General features: G+C 63.5%; 1 long non-coding RNA gene across 2 annotated transcripts in view; it reads left to right on the forward strand.

Annotated features, from left to right (window-relative positions):
• The window catches only part of LOC142072247 (uncharacterized), a 49,730-nt gene extending 28,979 nt beyond the window's left edge, over positions 1-20,751 (forward strand). Inside the window, exons 2-4 of one of the 2 annotated variants that reach the window (XR_012668695.1) lie at positions 18,353-18,390; positions 18,930-19,040; positions 20,566-20,751. This is a non-coding gene — a long non-coding RNA (uncharacterized LOC142072247). The remainder of the gene's footprint in view (positions 1-18,352; positions 18,391-18,929; positions 19,041-20,565) is intronic. The other variant, XR_012668694.1, reaches the window with a different exon arrangement.
• Positions 20,752-21,123: the final 372 nt, after the last annotated feature.

Raw genomic sequence — 21,123 nt, forward strand, 5'->3', positions numbered from 1 at the left:
TGGGACCCCCGCTGCTGCCATCTCTCTGCCTCCCCCCCCCGGGGGCCCCGCTGCTCCCGCCTCTCTGCCTCCCCCCCCCGGGGGCCCCGCTGCTCCCGCCTCTCTGCCTCCCCCCCCGGGGGCCCCGCTGCTCCCGCCTCTCCGCCTCCCCCCCCGAGGGGCCCCGCTGCTCCTGCCTCCCCGCCTCCCCCCCGGGACCCCCGCTGCTCCCGCATCTCCGCCTCCCCACCCGGGGGCCCCGCTGCTCCCGCCTCTCCGCCTCCCCACCCGGGGGCCCCGCTGCTCCCGCCTCTCTGCCTCTCCCCCTGGGACCCCCGCTGCTCCCGCCTCTCCGCCTCCCCCACCAGGGGCCCCACTGCTCCCGCCTCTCCGCCTCCCCCCCCGAGGGCCCCGCTGCTCCTGCCTCTCCGCCTCCCCTCCCGGGACCCCCGCTGCTCCCGCCTCTCCGCCTCTCCCCCTGGGACCCCCGCTGCTCCCGCCTCTCCGCCTCCTCCCCCGGGACCCCCACTGCTCCCGCCTCTCCGCCTCCCCCCCCAGGGCCCCACTGCTTCCGCCTCCCCCCCCCGAGGGCCCCCGCTGCTCCCACCTCTCCGCCTCCCCCCCGGGAACCCTCACTGCTCCCGCCTCTCCGCCTCCTCCCCCAGGACCCCCACTGCTCCCGCCTCTCCGCCTCCCCCCCTGGGACCCCCACTGCTCCCACCTCTCCGCCTCCCCCCCCAGGGCCCCACTGCTCCCGCCTCTCCGCCTCCCCCCCCCGAGGGTCCCCGCTGCTCCCACCTCTCCGCCTGCCCCCCGGGAACCCTCACTGCTCCCGCCTCTCCGCCTCCTCCCCCAGGACCCCCACTGCTCCCGCCTCTCCGCCTCCCCCCCCGGGACCCCCACTGCTCCCACCTCTCCGCCTCCCCCCCCAGGACCCCCGCTGCTCCCGCCTCTCCGCCTCTCCCCCCGGGACCCCCGCTGCTCCCGCCTCTCCGCCTCTCCCTCCGGGACCCCCGCTGCTCCCGCCTCTCCGCCTCTCCCCCCGGGACCCCCACTGCTCCCGCCTCTCCGCCTCCCCCCCCGGGACCCCCGCTGCTCCCGCCTCTCCGCCTCTCCCCCCGGGACCCCCGCTGCTCCCGCCTCTCCGCCTCTCCCCCCGGGACCCCCGCTGCTCCCGCCTCTCCGCTTCTCCCCCCGGGACCCCCACTGCTCCCACCTCTCCGCCTCCCCCCCCAGCAACCCCACTGCTCCCACCTCTCTGCCTCCCTCCCCGGGACCCCCGCTGCTCCCGCCTCTCCGCCTCTCCCCCCGGGACCCCCGCTGCTCCCGCCTCTCCGCCTCTCCCCCCGGGACCCCCACTGCTCCCGCCTCTCCGCCTCCCCTCCCAGGAACCCTCACTGCTCCCGCCTCTCCGCCTCCTCCCCCGGGACCCCCACTGCTCCCGCCTCTCCGCCTCCCCTCCGGGGGAACCCACTGCTCCCGCCTCTCCGCCTCCTCCCCTGGGACCTCCACTGCTCCCGCCTCTCTGCCTCCTCCCCCGGGGGCCCCACTGCTCCCGCCTCTCCGCCTCCCCCCCCGGGACCCCCACTGCTCCCTCCTCTCCGCCTCCTCCCCCGAGAGAAGAGCAGGCCAGGGGGTCTTGGGGGTGGAGAGGCATGAGCAGAGGGTGCGGGGGCCTGGAGAAGGAGGCACTAGAGGCGTGTGCAGCTGGCAGGGGGTCTCGAGAGAGGGGTGAAGAGTCATGGGTGGAGGGGGATGTGGGGGGGCCTTGGGGTGGAGAGGTGTGAGCAGCTGGTGGGAGGGGCCTTGGGGGAGTGGCAGAGAGTCATGGGCAGAGTAGGGTGGGGGGGTCTCAGGGAGGAGAGGAGCAGGCTGGGGGTCTCGGGGGCACAGAGGAGTGAGAGGCAGGTGGGGGGGGCCTTGGAGGAGGGGGCCCAGCGGGAGCAGGGCTTGGGGCAGAGTGGGGGTGAAGTGAGGACGGGGCCTCAGGGGGAGGAGGCCGAGTGGGGGTGAGCCTTGAGGTGGAGCAGGGGGCAGGGTCCCAGTCCAGGCACTGGTGCCCCCCCAGGAGCTTCTGGCACTCATGCCCAGCCTCCACAAATGCGGAAGTCACATGCCTACGGGGACCGGTCCTGAAAGATTTGCATGTGGACGAGGCTGGTCATCATGAATGGGCTGAGTGAGGCGGACCATGCACAAGGGCCAGGTGCACAGTCTCAGGGGGTCACACTGTGCCCAGGGCCCTGCTGAGGGGGATGTACCAGCTTGGGAAAGAGACGACTAAGGGGGGATAGGATCGAGGTGTGGAGAAAGTAAATAAGGAAGTGTTATTTACTTCTTCTCATAACATAAGAACTAGGGGACACCCAATGAAATTAATAGGCAGCAGGTTTAAAACAAACAAAAAGAAGTGTTTCTTCACTCAACGCACAGTCAGCCTGTGGAAGTCCTTCCCAGAGGATGTTGTGAAGGTCAAAACTATAACAGGGTACAAAAAAGAACTAGATACGTTCATGGAGAATGGGTTCATCAATGGCTACTAGCCAGGCTGGGCAGGGAGGGTGTCCCTTGCTTCTGTTTGCCAGAAGCTGGGAATGGGCGACAGGGGATGGATGACTTGATGCTATCTGTTCTGTTCATTCCCTCTGGGGCACCTGGCACAGGCCACTGTTGGCAGACAGGAGACTGGGCTGGATGGACCTTTGCTCTGACTCAGGCTGGCCGTTCTTATGCTATCACGCACAGGGGCCATGCGGATGGGCTCCGGGGGGTGTACTGTGCCCCATGGCAATGAGAGAGGCTCGGGGGGGCACACTGTGCTCAGCTGCCATGTGGACAGGTTCAGTGGGCCAAACCCTGCTCAGGGCCTGTCTTGACTTCTTGTGCACTGTAGGTCGCGGGGTTGCTCCTAGCAGGTCAGGCTTCTGTGTCAGATGGAGGATGACTGCGGGGGGCACTTCTCCGAGGGAGACACCCCCCACGCCTGCACTGGAAGATCCTTCAATGGACTGAGGGGGGCTTAAATCAGATCTTGTGCACACAGCACCACCTCGTGGTGAAAGAGTACCGCACAGATTAGCGTTCCCTTACTTCTCCCCCTTTAGCTTCTACGTTTCTGCCAATTTCAGTATTTACACTGTCTCCGCTATCTTTGTAGATCAGTAGGTAGCAGTCTGTTAAGTGTCTCTGGATCATACTGGTTTTTTAATTACATAATCCGAATGCATAACAACTTGGAGGCCAGGAAGATGGGCTCAGGGGGACGTACCAGGAACGGGGCCAGGCAGACAGGCTGATGGGGACGTACCGTGCACGGGGGCCAGGCGGACGGGCTATGGCAGCCATACCATGCACAGGGGCCAGGCGGACAGGCTGTGAGAGCCATACCGTGCACGGGGGTCAGGCGGACGGGCTATGGGAGCCATACCGTGCACAGGGGCCAGGCATACGGGCTATGGCAGCCATACCGTGCACGGGGGCCAGGCGTACGGGCTATGGGAGCCATACCGTGCACAGGGGCCAGGCGTACGGGCTATGACAGCCATACCGTGCACGGGGGCCAGGCGGACGGGCTATGGGAGCCATACCGTGCACGGGGGTCAGGCGGACGGGCTATGGGAGCCATACCGTGCACAGGGGCCAGGCGTACGGGCTATGGGAGCCATACCGTGCACGGGGGCCAGGCGTACGGGCTATGGGAGCCATACCGTGCACGGGGGCCAGGCGGACGGGCTATGGCAGCCATACCGTGCACGGGGGCCAGGCGGACGGGCTATGGGAGCCATACCATGCACGGGGGTCAGGCGGACGGGCTATGGGAGCCATACCATGCACAGGGGCCAGGCGTACGGGCTATGGGAGCCATACCGTACACGGGGGCCAGGCATACGGGCTATGGCAGCCATACCGTACACAGGGGCCAGGCGGACGGGCTATGGAAGCCATACCGTGCACAGGGGCCAGGCGGACGGGCTATGGGAGCCATACCGTGCACGGGGGTCAGGCGGACGGGCTATGGCAGCCATACCGTGCACAGGGGCCAGGCGTACGGGCTATGGGAGCCATACCGTGCACAGGAGCCAGGCGTACGGGCTATGGCAGCCATACCGTGCACGGGGGCCAGGCGGACGGGCTATGGGAGCCATACCGTGCACGGGGGCCAGGCGTACGGGCTATGGCAGCCATACCGTGCGCGGGGGCCAGGCGTACGGGCTATGGGAGCCATACCGTGCACGGGGGCCAGGCGTACGGGCTATGGGAGCCATACCGTGCACGGGGGCCAGGCGTACGGGCTATGGCAGCCATACCGTGCACGGGGGCCAGGCGTACGGGCTATGGGAGCCATACCATGCACAGGGGCCAGGCGGACGGGCTATGGGAGCCATACCGTGCACGGGGGTCAGGCGGACGGGCTATGGCAGCCATACCGTGCACAGGGGCCAGGCGTACGGGCTATGGGAGCCATACCGTGCACAGGGGCCAGGCGTACGGGCTATGGGAGCCATACCGTGCACCGGGGCCAGGCGTACGGGCTATGGGAGCCATACCGTGCACGGGGGCCAGGCGGACGGGCTATGGCAGCCATACCGTGCACGGGGGCCAGGCGGACGGGCTATGGGAGCCATACCGTGCACGGGGGTCAGGCGGACGGGCTATGGGAGCCATACCGTGCACAGGGGCCAGGCGTACGGGCTATGGGAGCCATACCGTGCACGGGGGCCAGGTGTACGGGCTATGGGAGCCATACCGTGCACGGGGGCCAGGCAGACGGGCTATGGGAGCCATACCGTGCACGGGGGCCAGGCGGACGGGCTATGGCAGCCATACCGTGCACGGGGGCCAGGCGGACGGGCTATGGGAGCCATACCGTGCACGGGGGTCAGGCGGACGGGCTATGGGAGCCATACCATGCACGGGGGCCAGGCGTACGGGCTATGGGAGCCATACCGTACACGGGGGCCAGGCATACGGGCTATGGCAGCCATACCGTACACAGGGGCCAGGCGGACGGGCTATGGAAGCCATACCGTGCACAGGGGCCAGGCGGACGGGCTATGGGAGCCATACCGTGCACGGGGGTCAGGCGGACGGGCTATGGCAGCCATACCGTGCACAGGGGCCAGGCGGACGGGCTATGGGAGCCATACCGTGCACAGGAGCCAGGCGTACGGGCTATGGCAGCCATACCGTGCACGGGGCCCAGGCGGACGGGCTATGGGAGCCATACCGTGCACGGGGGCCAGGCGTACGGGCTATGGCAGCCATACCGTGCGCGGGGGCCAGGCGTACGGGCTATGGGAGCCATACCGTGCACGGGGGCCAGGCGTACGGGCTATGGCAGCCATACCGTGCACGGGGGCCAGGCGTACGGGCTATGGGAGCCATACCATGCACAGGGGCTAGGCGGACGGGCTATGGGAGCCATACCGTGCACGGGGGTCAGGCGGACGGGCTATGGCAGCCATACCGTGCACAGGGGCCAGGCGTACGGGCTATGGGAGCCATACCGTGCACCGGGGCCAGGCGGACGGGCTATGCGAGCCATACCGTGCACGGGGGCCAGGCGGACGGGCTATGGCAGCCATACCGTGCACGGGGGCCAGGCGGACGGGCTATGGGAGCCATACCGTGCACGGGGGCCAGGCGTACGGGCTATGGGAGCCATACCGTGCACGGGGGCCAGGCGGACGGGCTATGGCAGCCATACCGTGCACGGGGGCCAGGCGGACGGGCTATGGGAGCCATACCGTGCACGGGGGCCAGGCGGACGGGCTATGGGAGCCATACCGTGCACGGGGGCCAGGCGGACGGGCTATGAGAGCCATACCGTGCACGGGGGCCAGGCGGACGGGCTATGGGAGCCATACCGTGCACGGGGGCCAGGCGTACGGGCTATGGCAGCCATACCGTGCACGGGGGTCAGGCGGACGGGCTATGGGAGCCATACCGTGCACGGGGGCCAGGCGGACGGGCTATGAGAGCCATACCGTGCACGGGGGCCAGGCGGACGGGCCATGGCAGCCATACCGTGCACGGGGGACAGGCATACGGGCCATGGGAGCCATACCGTGCACGGGGGCCAGGCGGACGGGCTATGGGAGCCATACCGTGCACGGGGGCCAGGCGGACGGGCTATGGGAGCCATACCGTGCACGGGGGCCAGGCGGACGGGCTATGAGAGCCATACCGTGCACGGGGGCCAGGCGTACGGGCTATGGCAGGCATACCGTGCACGGGGGACAGGCATACGGGCCATGGGAGCCATACCGTGCACGGGGGCCAGGCGGACGGGCTATGGGAGCCATACCGTGCACGGGGGACAGGCATACGGGCCATGGGAGCCATACCGTGCACGGGGGCCAGGCGGACGGGCTATGGGAGCCATACCGTGCACAGGGGTCAGGCGGACGGGCTATGGGAGCCATACCGTGCACAGGGGCCAGGCGGACGGGCTATGGGAGCCATACCATGCACGGGGGCCAGGCGTACGGGCTATGGGAGCCATACCGTGCACGGGGGTCAGGCGGACGGGCTATGGGAGCCATACCGTGCACGGGGGCCAGGCGGACGGGCTATGGCAGCCATACCGTGCACGGGGGCCAGGCGGACGGGCTATGGGAGCCATACCGTGCACGGGGGCCAGGCGTACGGGCTATGGGAGCCATACCGTGCACGGGGGCCAGGCATACGGGCTATGGGAGCCATACCGTGCACAGGGGCCAGGCGTACGGGCTATGGGAGCCATACCGTGCACGGGGGTCAGGCATACGGGCTATGAGAGCCATACCGTGCACGGGGGCCAGGCGTACGGGCTATGGCAGCCATACCGTGCACGGGGGCCAGGCGGACGGGCTATGGCAGCCATACCGTGCACGGGGGCCAGGCATACGGGCTATGGGAGCCATACCGTGCACAGGGGTCAGGCATACGGGCTATGAGAGCCATACCGTGCACGGGGGCCAGGCGGACGGGCTATGGGAGCCATACCGTGCACAGGGGTCAGGCATACGGGCTATGAGAGCCATACCGTGCACAGGGGCCAGGCGGACGGGCTATGGGAGCCATACCGTGCACGGGGGCCAGGCGGACGGGCTATGGGAGCCATACCGTGCACAGGGGTCAGGCATACGGGCTATGGGAGCCATACGTGCACAGGGGCCAGGCGGACGGGCTATGGCAGCCATACCGTGCACGGGGGCCAGGCATACGGGCTATAAGAGCCATACCGTGCACGGGGGCCAGGCGGACGGGCTATGGGAGCCATACCGTGCACGGGGGCCAGGCGGACGGGCTATGAGAGCCATACCGTGCACGGGGGCCAGGCGGACGGGCCATGGCAGCCATACCGTGCACGGGGGACAGGCATACGGGCCATGGGAGCCATACCGTGCACGGGGGCCAGGCGGACGGGCTATGGGAGCCATACCGTGCACGGGGGCCAGGCGGACGGGCTATGGGAGCCATACCGTGCACGGGGGCCAGGCGGACGGGCTATGAGAGCCATACCGTGCACGGGGGCCAGGCATACGGGCTATGGCAGGCATACCGTGCACGGGGGACAGGCATACGGGCCATGGGAGCCATACCGTGCACGGGGGCCAGGCGGACGGGCTATGGGAGCCATACCGTGCACGGGGGACAGGCATACGGGCCATGGGAGCCATACCGTGCACGGGGGCCAGGCGGACGGGCTATGGGAGCCATACCGTGCACAGGGGTCAGGCGGACGGGCTATGGGAGCCATACCGTGCACAGGGGCCAGGCGGACGGGCTATGGGAGCCATACCATGCACGGGGGCCAGGCGTACGGGCTATGGGAGCCATACCGTGCACGGGGGTCAGGCGGACGGGCTATGGGAGCCATACCGTGCACGGGGGCCAGGCGGACGGGCTATGGCAGCCATACCGTGCACGGGGGCCAGGCGGACGGGCTATGGGAGCCATACCGTGCACGGGGGCCAGGCGTACGGGCTATGGGAGCCATACCGTGCACGGGGGCCAGGCATACGGGCTATGGGAGCCATACCGTGCACAGGGGCCAGGCGTACGGGCTATGGGAGCCATACCGTGCACGGGGGTCAGGCATACGGGCTATGAGAGCCATACCGTGCACAGGGGCCAGGCGTACGGGCTATGGCAGCCATACCGTGCACGGGGGCCAGGCGGACGGGCTATGGCAGCCATACCGTGCACGGGGGCCAGGCATACGGGCTATGGGAGCCATACCGTGCACAGGGGTCAGGCATACGGGCTATGAGAGCCATACCGTGCACGGGGGCCAGGCGGACGGGCTATGGGAGCCATACCGTGCACAGGGGTCAGGCATACGGGCTATGAGAGCCATACCGTGCACAGGGGCCAGGCGGACGGGCTATGGGAGCCATACCGTGCACGGGGGCCAGGCGGACGGGCTATGGGAGCCATACCGTGCACAGGGGTCAGGCATACGGGCTATGGGAGCCATACGTGCACAGGGGCCAGGCGGACGGGCTATGGCAGCCATACCGTGCACGGGGGCCAGGCATACGGGCTATAAGAGCCATACCGTGCACGGGGGCCAGGCGGACGGGCTATGGGAGCCATACCGTGCACGGGGGCCAGGCGGACGGGCTATGGGAGCCATACCGTGCACGGGGGCCAGGCGGACGGGCTATGGGAGCCATACCGTGCACGGGGGCCAGGCGTACGGGCTATGGGAGCCATACCGTGCACGGGGGTCAGGCGTACGGGCTATGGGAGCCATACCGTGCACGGGGGTCAGGCGTACGGGCTATGGGAGCCATACCGTGCACGGGGGTCAGGCGGACGGGCTATGGCAGCCATACCGTGCACGGGGGCCAGGCATACGGGCTATGGGAGCCATACCGTGCACGGGGGCCAGGCATACGGGCTATGGCAGCCATACCGTGCACAGGGGCCAGGCGTACGGGCTATGGGAGCCATACCGTGCACGGGGGCCAGGCATACGGGCTATGGGAGCCATACCGTGCACGGGGGCCAGGCGGACGGGCTATGGGAGCCATACCGTGCACGGGGGCCAGGCATACAGGCTATGGGAGCCATACCGTGCACGGGGGTCAGGCGGACGGGCTATGGGAGCCATACCGTGCACGGGGGCCAGGCGGACGGGCTATGGGAGCCATACCGTGCACGGGGGTCAGGCGGACGGGCTATGGCAGCCATACCGTGCACAGGGGCCAGGCGGACGGGCTATGGGAGCCATACCATGCACGGGGGCCAGGCATACGGGCTATGGCAGTCATACCGTGCACGGGGGCCAGGCGGACGGGCTATGGGAGCCATACCGTGCACGGGGGCCAGGCATACGGGCTATGGGAGCCATACCGTGCACAGGGGTCAGGTGGACGGGCTATGGCAGCCATACCGTGCACAGGGGCCAGGCATACGGGCTATGGGAGCCATACCGTGCACGGGCGCCAGGTGGACGGGCTATGGCAGCCATACCGTGCACGGGGGCCAGGCATACGGGCTATGGGAGCCATACCGTGCACGGGGGCCAGGCGGACGGGCTATGGGAGCCATACCGTGCACGGGGGCCAGGCATACGGGCTATGGGAGCCATACCGTGCACGGGGGGCAGGCGGACGGGCTATGGGAGCCATACCGTGCACGGGGGCCAGGCGGACGGGCTATGGCAGCCATACCGTGCACGGGGGTCAGGCGGACGGGCTATGGGAGCCATACCGTGCACGGGGGTCAGGCGGACGGGCTATGGGAGCCATACCGTGCACGGGGGTCAGGCGGACGGGCTATGGCAGCCATACCGTGCACGGGGGCCAGGCGGACGGGCTATGGCAGCCATACCGTGCACAGGGGCCAGGCATACGGGCTATGGGAGCCATACCGTGCACGGGGGTCAGGCGGACGGGCTATGGGAGCCATACCGTGCACGGGGGTCAGGCGGACGGGCTATGGGAGCCATACCGTGCACGGGGGCCAGGCATACGGGCTATGGGAGCCATACCGTGCACGGGGGCCAGGCGTACGGGCTATGGGAGCCATACCGTGCACGGGGGCCAGGCGTACGGGCTATGGGAGCCATACCGTGCACGGGGGTCAGGCGTACGGGCTATGGGAGCCATACCGTGCACAGGGGTCAGGCATACGGGCTATGAGAGCCATACCGTGCACGGGGGCCAGGCGGACGGGCTATGGGAGCCATACCGTGCACAGGGGTCAGGCATACGGGCTATGAGAGCCATACCGTGCACAGGGGCCAGGCGGACGGGCTATGGGAGCCATACCGTGCACGGGGGCCAGGCGGACGGGCTATGGGAGCCATACCGTGCACAGGGGTCAGGCATACGGGCTATGGGAGCCATACGTGCACAGGGGCCAGGCGGACGGGCTATGGCAGCCATACCGTGCACGGGGGCCAGGCATACGGGCTATAAGAGCCATACCGTGCACGGGGGCCAGGCGGACGGGCTATGGGAGCCATACCGTGCACGGGGGCCAGGCGGACGGGCTATGGGAGCCATACCGTGCACGGGGGCCAGGCGGACGGGCTATGGGAGCCATACCGTGCACGGGGGCCAGGCGTACGGGCTATGGGAGCCATACCGTGCACGGGGGTCAGGCGTACGGGCTATGGGAGCCATACCGTGCACGGGGGTCAGGCGTACGGGCTATGGGAGCCATACCGTGCACGGGGGTCAGGCGGACGGGCTATGGGAGCCATACCGTGCACAGGGGTCAGGCGGACGGGCTATGGCAGCCATACCGTGCACGGGGGCCAGGCATACGGGCTATGGGAGCCATACCGTGCACGGGGGCCAGGCGTACGGGCTATGGCAGCCATACCGTGCACAGGGGCCAGGCGGACGGGCTATGGGAGCCATACCGTGCACGGGGGCCAGGCATACGGGCTATGGGAGCCATACCGTGCACGGGGGTCAGGCGGTCGGGCTATGGGAGCCATACCGTGCACGGGGGCCAGGCGGACGGGCTATGGGAGCCATACCGTGCACGGGGGCCAGGCGGACGGGCTATGGGAGCCATACCGTGCACGGGGGTCAGGCATACGGGCTATGAGAGCCATACCGTGCACAGGGGCCAGGCGTACGGGCTATGGCAGCCATACCGTGCACGGGGGCCAGGCGGACGGGCTATGGCAGCCATACCGTGCACGGGGGCCAGGCATACGGGCTATGGGAGCCATACGTGCACAGGGGCCAGGCGGACGGGCTATGGCAGCCATACCGTGCACGGGGGCCAGGCATACGGGCTATAAGAGCCATACCGTGCACGGGGGCCAGGCGGACGGGCTATGGGAGCCATACCGTGCACGGGGGCCAGGCGGACGGGCTATGGGAGCCATACCGTGCACGGGGGCCAGGCGGACGGGCTATGGGAGCCATACCGTGCACGGGGGCCAGGCGTACGGGCTATGGGAGCCATACCGTGCACGGGGGTCAGGCGTACGGGCTATGGGAGCCATACCGTGCACGGGGGTCAGGCGTACGGGCTATGGGAGCCATACCGTGCACGGGGGTCAGGCGTACGGGCTATGGGAGCCATACCGTGCACGGGGGTCAGGCGGACGGGCTATGGCAGCCATACCGTGCACGGGGGCCAGGCATACGGGCTATGGGAGCCATACCGTGCACGGGGGCCAGGCGTACGGGCTATGGCAGCCATACCGTGCACAGGGGCCAGGCGTACGGGCTATGGGAGCCATACCGTGCACGGGGGCCAGGCATACGGGCTATGGGAGCCATACCGTGCACGGGGGCCAGGCGGACGGGCTATGGGAGCCATACCGTGCACGGGGGCCAGGCATACAGGCTATGGGAGCCATACCGTGCACGGGGGTCAGGCGGACGGGCTATGGGAGCCATACCGTGCACGGGGGCCAGGCGGACGGGCTATGGGAGCCATACCGTGCACGGGGGCCAGGCGGACGGGCTATGGCAGCCATACCGTGCACAGGGGCCAGGCGGACGGGCTATGGGAGCCATACCATGCACGGGGGCCAGGCATACGGGCTATGGCAGCCATACCGTGCACGGGGGCCAGGCGGACGGGCTATGGGAGCCATACCGTGCACGGGGGCCAGGCATACGAGCTATGGGAGCCATACCGTGCACAGGGGTCAGGTGGACGGGCTATGGCAGCCATACCGTGCACAGGGGCCAAGCATACGGGCTATGGGAGCCATACCGTGCACGGGGGCCAGGTGGACGGGCTATGGCAGCCATACCGTGCACGGGGGCCAGGCATACGGGCTATGGGAGCCATACCGTGCACGGGGGCCAGGCGGACGGGCTATGGGAGCCATACCGTGCACGGGGGCCAGGCGGACGGGCTATGGGAGCCATACCGTGCACGGGGGGCAGGCGGACGGGCTATGGGAGCCATACCGTGCATGGGGGCCAGGCGGACGGGCTATGGCAGCCATACCGTGCACGGGGGTCAGGCGGACGGGCTATGGGAGCCATACCGTGCACGGGGGTCAGGCGGACGGGCTATGGGAGCCATACCGTGCACGGGGGTCAGGCGGACGGGCTATGGCAGCCATACCGTGCACGGGGGCCAGGCGGACGGGCTATGGCAGCCATACCGTGCACGGGGGCCAGGCATACGGGCTATGGGAGCCATACCGTGCACGGGGGTCAGGCGGACGGGCTATGGGAGCCATACCGTGCACGGGGGTCAGGCGGACGGGCTATGGGAGCCATACCGTGCACGGGGGCCAGGCATACGGGCTATGGGAGCCATACCGTGCACAGGGGCCAGGCGTACGGGCTATGGGAGCCATACCGTGCACGGGGGCCAGGCATACGGGCTATGGGAGCCATACTGTGCACAGGGGTCAGGCATACGGGCTATGGGAGCCATACCGTGCATGGGGGCCAGGCGGACGGGCTATGGCAGCCATACCGTGCACAGGGGCCAGGCGTACGGGCTATGGCAGCCATACCGTGCACGGGGGCCAGGCGGACGGGCTATGGCAGCCATACCATGCACGGGGGCCAGGCATACGGGCTATGGGAGCCATACCGTGCACAGGGGTCAGGCATACGGGCTATGAGAGCCATACCGTGCACGGGGGCCAGGCGGACGGGCTATGGGAGCCATACCGTGCACAGGGGTCAGGCATACGGGCTATGAGAGCCATACCGTGCACAGGGGCCAGGCGGACGGGCTATGGGAGCCATACCGTGCACGGGGGTCAGGCGTACGGGCTATGGGAGCCATACCGTGCACGGGGGTCAGGCGGACGGGCTATGGGAGCCATACCGTGCACGGGGGTCAGGCGGACGGGCTATGGCAGCCATACCGTGCACGGGGGCCAGGCATACGGGCTATGGGAGCCATACCGTGCACGGGGGCCAGGCGTACGGGCTATGGCAGCCATACCGTGCACAGGGGCCAGGCGGACGGGCTATGGGAGCCATACCGTGCACGGGGGCCAGGCATACGGGCTATGGGAGCCATACCGTGCACGGGGGTCAGGCGGACGGGCTATGGGAGCCATACCGTGCACGGGGGCCAGGCGGACGGGCTATGGGAGCCATACCGTGCACGGGGGCCAGGCGGACGGGCTATGGGAGCCATACCGTGCACGGGGGTCAGGCGTACGGGCTATGGGAGCCATACCGTGCACGGGGGCCAGGCGTACGGGCTATGGGAGCCATACCGTGCACGGGGGCCAGGCGGACGGGCTATGGGAGCTATACCGTGCACGGGGGTCAGGCGGACGGGCTATGGCAGCCATACCGTGCCCGGGGGCCAGGCATACGGGCTATGGGAGCCATACCGTGCACGGGGGCCAGGCGGACGGGCTATGGGAGCCATACCGTGCACGGGGGCCAGGCATACGGGCTATGGGAGCCATACCGTGCACGGGGGTCAGGCGGACGGGCTATGGGAGCCATACCGTGCACGGGGGCCAGGCGGACGGGCTATGGGAGCCATACCGTGCACGGGGGCCAGGCGGACGGGCTATGGGAGCCATACCGTGCACGGGGGTCAGGCGTACGGGCTATGGGAGCCATACCGTGCACGGGGGCCAGGCGTACGGGCTATGGGAGCCATACCGTGCACGGGGGCCAGGCGGACGGGCTATGGGAGCTATACCGTGCACGGGGGTCAGGCGGACGGGCTATGGCAGCCATACCGTGCACGGGGGCCAGGCATACGGGCTATGGGAGCCATACCGTGCACGGGGGCCAGGCGGACGGGCTATGGGAGCCATACCGTGCACGGGGGCCAGGCATACGGGCTATGGGAGCCATACCGTGCACGGGGGCCAGGCGTACGGGCTATGGCAGCCATACCGTGCACGGGGGCCAGGCATACGGGCTATGAGAGCCATACCATGCACGGGGGCCAGGCGGACGGGCTATGGGAGTCATACCGTGCACAGGGGTCAGGCGTACGGGCTATCGCAACCATACCATGCACGGGGGCCAGGCGTATGGGCCATGGGAGCCATACCATGCACAGGGGCCAGGCGGACGGGCTCATGGGGATGTACCCTGAATAGGCTTAGAAGCAGGTGGTGAGTGGCTGGCTCTTGGTGGTTGAGGTGAGAATGTCAGAGGAGCAGAGGGATCAGGGCAACTTGGCACTTGACACAGAGGAACAGGCAGGGAGTGGGACAAGGACGAGCATCACACCAGTGTGGCAGCAGAGGGCACTGTGGAGGCATTTGGATTTCTCCTGGAGCTAAAGTTTGTAGAACTCCTATTAGCAGAGAGGGAGGGGAAGATCCAGGGAGTGGGGTATGGGCACCACTTTAAAAAAATTGTCAGCTGAAATTTGTGATTTTCAGGGCCTGCTGTAGGAAGTATGCTAGGTCTCTAGCCCCATATGCCAGGGGAGGTTGAGCCCTCTATGCCACTTGCCATGTGTGGCACAATAGGATTGCAGGGCCTGGCGCACTGCCCTGGGGCCAGTCTGAGGCGGATGTCATGTCACTGAACTCAGCAGTAACTCAGTGTAGAACTGGGGTAATGTGGGGGATCAGGCCTGGAATGATCTGTTTGTCAGCTCCTAGTTGGGCTGTTCCTGTTGCTTAAGAACATAAGATACTGGGTCCATCTAGGTCCTGTACTCTGACAGTGGCCAATGCCAGGTGCTTCAGAGGGAATTAATAGAAGAGTGATCTATCCCCTGTCGTCCAGTCCCAGCTTGTGGCAGTCAGAGACTAGGGACACCCAGAGCATGAGTTTGTGTCCCTGGCCATCTTGGCTAATAGCCATTGATGAACCTATTTTCTATGAACTTATCTTGTTCTTTTTTTAACCCAGTTATACTTTTGGCTTTTACAACATCCCCTGGCAACCAGTTCCACAGGTTGACTGTGCGTTGTGTGAAGAAATACTTCCTTCTGTTTGTTTTAAACCTGCTGCCTATTCATTTTATTGGGTGACCTCTAGTTCTTGTGTTAGGTGAAGGGGTAAATAACACTGCCCTGGTTACTTTCTCTGCACCTGTCATGATTTTATCGACTTTTATCAGATCCCCCCAAAGTCGTCTCTTTTCTAAGCTGAGCAGCCCCAGTCTGTTTAACCTCTCCTCCTAGGGAAGCTGCTCCAGACCCTTAATCATTTTTGTTGCCCTTCTCTATCCTTTTTCCAATTCTAATACATCTTTTTTGAGATGGGGTGACCAGAGCTGCACGCAGTATTCAAGGTGTGGGCGTACCAGGGATTTATACAGTGGTGATATTTCCTGTCTCATTCTCTCTTCCTTTCCTAGCGGTTCCCAACAGTCTGTTCGCTGTTCTGACGGCCGCTGCGCACTGAGCAGATGTTTTTAGAGCATTTAGCATCCGTGTGGTGCTGAGAAGGTGCCCAGCACCTTTGAGACCAGGGCGGGAGACACAGCACCAGCCTCAAGTCACTGGGCTCGCAGCCGAGCACAGCAGCTGAAGAGCACTTGCTGGTGGGGAGGATTCTGCCGAGAGCGGGTTTAAAGGAGAGCTCTAAGGGCGAAGGGAGAGTGGGCCCAGTAATGGGAAGTCCTTGGCTTTGTTTACTGGCTAGTTAGAACAAAGGTTAAAAAATGCAAGTGGCTATGTCTGCCCGTGGCCCTGTAGCCGCGCAGCTATTACTGGCCCTGGGGTGGCCGTTATTGTGTTAGTCTAGAGGGTGATTTGTGTCTTAGTTGCAGTGGTGACCATGACGTGCTTAGCACTTTCCAAACCCACTGGCTCTGAGGAGCTCACAGTCTATGGGCAGGCAGGCAGGGAGGCTGAGTTTGTGGGACAGGGAACCGAAAGTGGCGGTGTGGGAGCGCCGGCAGGAAGGCTGCGGGATGGAGTCTGAGCCGTGAGCCGAACCAGAACCGAACTGGAACCGGAGAAGCAGTCCAAACTGGTGTTTTTACGTGATCTGGACCCGAACCTGACCCATACTTTTGTCCTGCCTCCTGAACCGGACTGGAACTGAAACACATTAGGGCTATGGATTCAAACAAAGGTTCTGTTATTCACCTTATAAAACCAGCCGACAGAGTAACAAATGGGCCTGGGATTGCTACCAGACAGGCCCAGCCTGGTCTAGTGAGAGGAGCATGAGGACAGGGGGAGGCCAGCCTACAAGAGGAAGGGGAGAGGGGAAGTTTGGGACCCAGCAGGGGCCCCAGAGATAGAGGGACCATCTCGGAGACTCTCCCCGGTGGGCTGCTCCCTGGCCCCTTCAAGCCCAAGGGCAGAGATAAAGGCTGCCCAGCCCTTCTCCCCTTAGCCCCCTGCCCCTAGCCCCTAGGAAGCTCCTCCCTCCATCTGGCCCACATGTGGCAGGGCCACGCTCCAAACCCACTCCCCACTGAAGTGAGCTGCAGGTCTCAGTCCCAACCCCCTCCCACCCGCCCGGTGCACTGCCTGATCCCCACCCCACCCGGAGCTGTTCTTTCTCTTCCCCCACCCGGCTCACGGTGGCAGGCTCAGATTAGAGCAAAGCTCAGCGGGTAGTGATCAATGGCTCCATGTCTAGTTGGCAGCTGGTATCAAGCAAAGCGCCCCAGGGGTTGGTCCTGGGGCCGATTTTGTTCAACATCTTTATTAATGATCTGGATGATGGGATTAATTACACCCTCAGCAAGTTTGCAGATGATACTAAAATGAGGGGAGAGGTAGATACACTGGAGGGTAGGGATAGGATCCAGAGTGACTTAGACAAATTAGAGGATTGGGCCAAAAGAAATCTGATGAGATTCAACAAGGACAAGGGCAGAGTCCTGCCCTTAGGACGGAAGAATCCCAGGCACCGCTACAGACTAGGGACCGAATGGCTAGGCAGCAGTTCTGCGGAAAAGGACCTAGGGGTGACAGTGGACGAGAAGCTGGATATGAGTCAGCAGTGTGCCCTTGTTGCCAAGAAGGCCAATGGCACTTTGGGATGTATAAGTAGGGGCATTGCCAGCAGATCGAGGGACGTGATCGTCCCCCTCTATTCGGCACTGGTGAGGCCTCATCTGGAGTACTGTGTCCAGTTTTGGCCTCCCCACTAAAGAAGGACAAATTGGAGGGAAACAAAAATGATTAGGGGGCTGGGGCACATGACGTATGAGGAGAGGCTGAGGGAACTGGGGTTATGTAGTTTACAGAAGAGAAGAGTGAGGGGGGATTTGATAGCAGCCTTCAACTACCTGAAGGGGGTGCCAAGGAGGATGGAGCTTGGCTGTTCTCAGTGGTGGCAGATGAGAGAACAAGGAGTAATGGTCTCAAGTTCCAGTGGGGGAGGTCTAGGTTGGATATCAGGAAACATTATTTCACTAGGAGGGTGGGGAAGCACTGGAAGGGGTTACCTAGGGAGGTGGTGGAATGTCCTTCCTTAGGGGTTTTTAAGCATCCCTTGGCTGGGATGATTTAGCTGGGGTTGGGCCTGCTTTGAGCAGGGGGTTGGACTAGATGACCTCCTGAGGTCCCTTCCAACCCTGATCTTCTACGATTCTGTCTGGGAGGCAGCGGGGTATACTTCTGCTGCAGTGACGGCTCTCCGGGGCGCTGCTGGCCCTGCCCTGTGGCCTCAGTGAGCAGAGCAGCAGAGAGAGAGAAGGGGGTGGGGGCGAGGAGAGCAGGAATGAATTTACTTCTCCGAAGGTTGAAAGTTGATTGGACCCAGTTGGGGACAGTAATTGAAGGGTTAATTTTTGAGCGTGGCTTGGAGCAGGACTGAACCCGAAGGCACGGAGGCGAGCGGACTCGCTGGGTCTGAGCTCGCGCTCTGCTCCGAGGGGTGGCGAGCTTTCCCCTCGGGCGCTCGCTAGCGTGGCTCTCTCCCCGGTGCCTGGCCCGGTCCCCGCTCTCGGTGAGCGAGACCAGTCTGTCCATTACACTGGTGGCCCTTGGCTCCTCCGCGTCCTGCTCTTGGTTCCATGGGGCTCCTTTCCCTTTCAGGGGCAGGGCCTCAGGAGGAAGGAGGGGTTCCGAGAGTGGTAAGTAGGATCCTGCTGTTCTCGTCTGCCTTGCTCGTGTACGGCCAAGCGCTAGCCAACGCGCTGGGCAGGGCAGTGGGGAGAGAGCGTGCACAGGGGCCCTCTGCCACGGGGCTGTGGGGAGAACAAGGGCGGCTAGCACTGCCAGCCCTACGTGCGGAGAGAGGACCCGGGCAGAGCTGAAAGCACAAGAAGACACAAGCGAGGGGGTTCAGGAAGGGAGGAGGGCTCCCCGTCCAGGCTGCCCCATCAGTTCAGTTCATTCAGCCCCCACCCTGCCACCACCATTCACTTTTCCCACTGCAGACACCGTTCATGCTGCCCATCCCCCAATTAGTTCCAGCTACCCTGCTGATGCAGGACCCCCTGCCAGAGCTCAGGCACTCAGCCATCCCAGGGAATCCCCACGGGGATCGGGAATAATTCTGAGCCACATCCCTGGCACAGTGGAGGCTGTCACCAGCACAGGGGCTCCCTGATTGCTGCAACACTAACATGGCAGGAATTAGATCACTGCTGTTTGGCTTCTGTCTTTCCAGCCGGCATGTGAGCACGCTGCCCTGGACCAGCGTGCCCCTTGAATTACAGGCCTGTCTGCGGGACTGATGGAAACCCTACAGCAGCGAGTGCCTTCTCTGCAACAGGCGAAGGTAAGGTCACGCCCAGGCTATTGCTCACGCACAGCTGATTACATGGTGGTGCGGAGAGTGCTTTGCCTTAGGATGTCAGGGCTGAGAAGGAGGCAGGGTTCACGGGCTGTCCCAACCCAACGTAAAGGCAAACGGTGATGTTCCCGAGTGGCTCCAGAGTCAGGGGGCCTCTCTAGCACACGGGCAGTTTCATCTCTTGATGGTAGATTGTGACTCAGGTAAGAACCCCCCTTTGTACCCTATCCAGGCTGCCGGGTCCAGTCACATAGGAGCCAGTGGGGCTGCTCCCTCCCGCTCTCTCCCCCTGGGCTGGGTGGGCTCCAGCCCTCTCTCACTTGCCCAAGTAGCTGAGCTGGACCAGTCTCTGCAGATAACGGGAGCATCAGCAGGGAGTCTGGGGCTGCTCCTGGGGCAGCTGGCACACGGCCCCTCACTCTGGGCCATGCCCAGAATCAATTCTAGCCCCTTGCACTGATGCACTTCCTCACACACACAGCATTATCGCACGACACTCTGACCCTGTGCGTTAATCCAGGGCTCTCGCGGACTCCAGCCAGCTCAGCTGGGCTGGACCCTAGCAAATCAGAACAGCCCCACCATGAGAGGGGAGGAAGAGACTTCCTACCTGGCCCCAGTGACATTGCACTTTTCTGACTGAATTAAGGAAAAACCCTTGGGCTGGATTTTTAAATAAATTAGCAAAATCCACATACTGCCTTGTGCTTGGATTGCCCTTTGCAGTTACCACAATCGGATGCCTTGTCAGTTAGACATTGGCACACGGGTAGACATTGTACCTCATCCGCCTGATAGTGGCCTTCACCAGGAGGGAAATTGCGCTTTCTGAAATGGTCAGCTTGCCAGAATGTTTTCAGAGCGGAGTGAGTCCCACTGCAGTTTCCTTGTATTTCTCACTCCAATATTTTTCTACGGTCTCACTGGGCCAGATTCTGCCCTGGTTTACATCCCATGGAAGTCAACAGCAAACAGACTTGGCTTCGCCAGTTTTGAACAGGATGTCAGCAATTTGACTGATTTCTATGTAATCAGACACACAAAAAGCGCCATTGTATGCTTAATTTGTACATTAAATTAGCAGCATTAACTCTTCAAATTGGATAATTGTGCATACAAATAACCAATTATGCACAGTGGGGTGGGAGGAGGTATTGTTTCATATTCTCTGTGTATATATAAAGTCTGCTACAGTTTCCACGGTATGCATCTGATGAAGTGAGCTGTAGCTCACGAAAGCTCATGCTCAAATAAATTGGTTAGTCTCTAAGGTGCCACAAGTACTCCTTTTCTTTTTGCGAATACAGACTAACACGGCTGTTACTCTGAAACCTGCTTACTATGCTAATTCTGTATGCAGTTTAGATGTGTAATAATGCACACATTTTGAATGGAAAATTGAACAGTTTTTAGAAAATCAACCCTTTTTCTATTTGCTAGACAAAAATCCTAAATGTCACCTAAGGAATATTTTCTAAAACTCTTATTTTCTTATCTTCTGGTATTCTAGATTAACCAGGCAAGATATCCAGATTGTGAAGGATGAAATATGTTAATATTTGGAGCCCTCCAGGACACCTTATGAACCACAAGAAAGCTCCGTAATTGATGCTCTACTCTCTAAGTTGATTCAAAAGTACAAATAACGATAATTTCAGCTTGTTATTCTGAATAATAAAATTAGCATAGGAAGCATTCACAAGAAGCATTCTTATTTGAAACATTTAATTTTATGTACTGGAAAGACACACATGATCTCCTCAAGAATAGGGTGACCAGATAGCAAGTGTGAAAAATTGGGACGGGGGTGGGGTGGGGGTAATAGGAGACCATATAAAACAAGGTCCCAAATATCGGGACTGTCCCTATAAAATTGGGACATCTGGTCACCCTACCCGAGAAGACCAATTAAAGTAAGTTCTTGTCTCAGATTCACGATGTGGATCTCTTAGCCATCATATGAATTGTTTTCTTCCCATGTTCTGTTGCTAAGAGGGCCACAAGAGGAACTAGCCCAGAATACAGAGGGCGTTGAGATCCAAGCATGGGAGGCACTACAGAAATACCA

This window comes from Caretta caretta, chromosome 5, assembly GCF_965140235.1.
Source record: "Caretta caretta isolate rCarCar2 chromosome 5, rCarCar1.hap1, whole genome shotgun sequence".
In the NCBI taxonomy this organism is placed as follows: Eukaryota; Metazoa; Chordata; order Testudines; family Cheloniidae; genus Caretta; species Caretta caretta.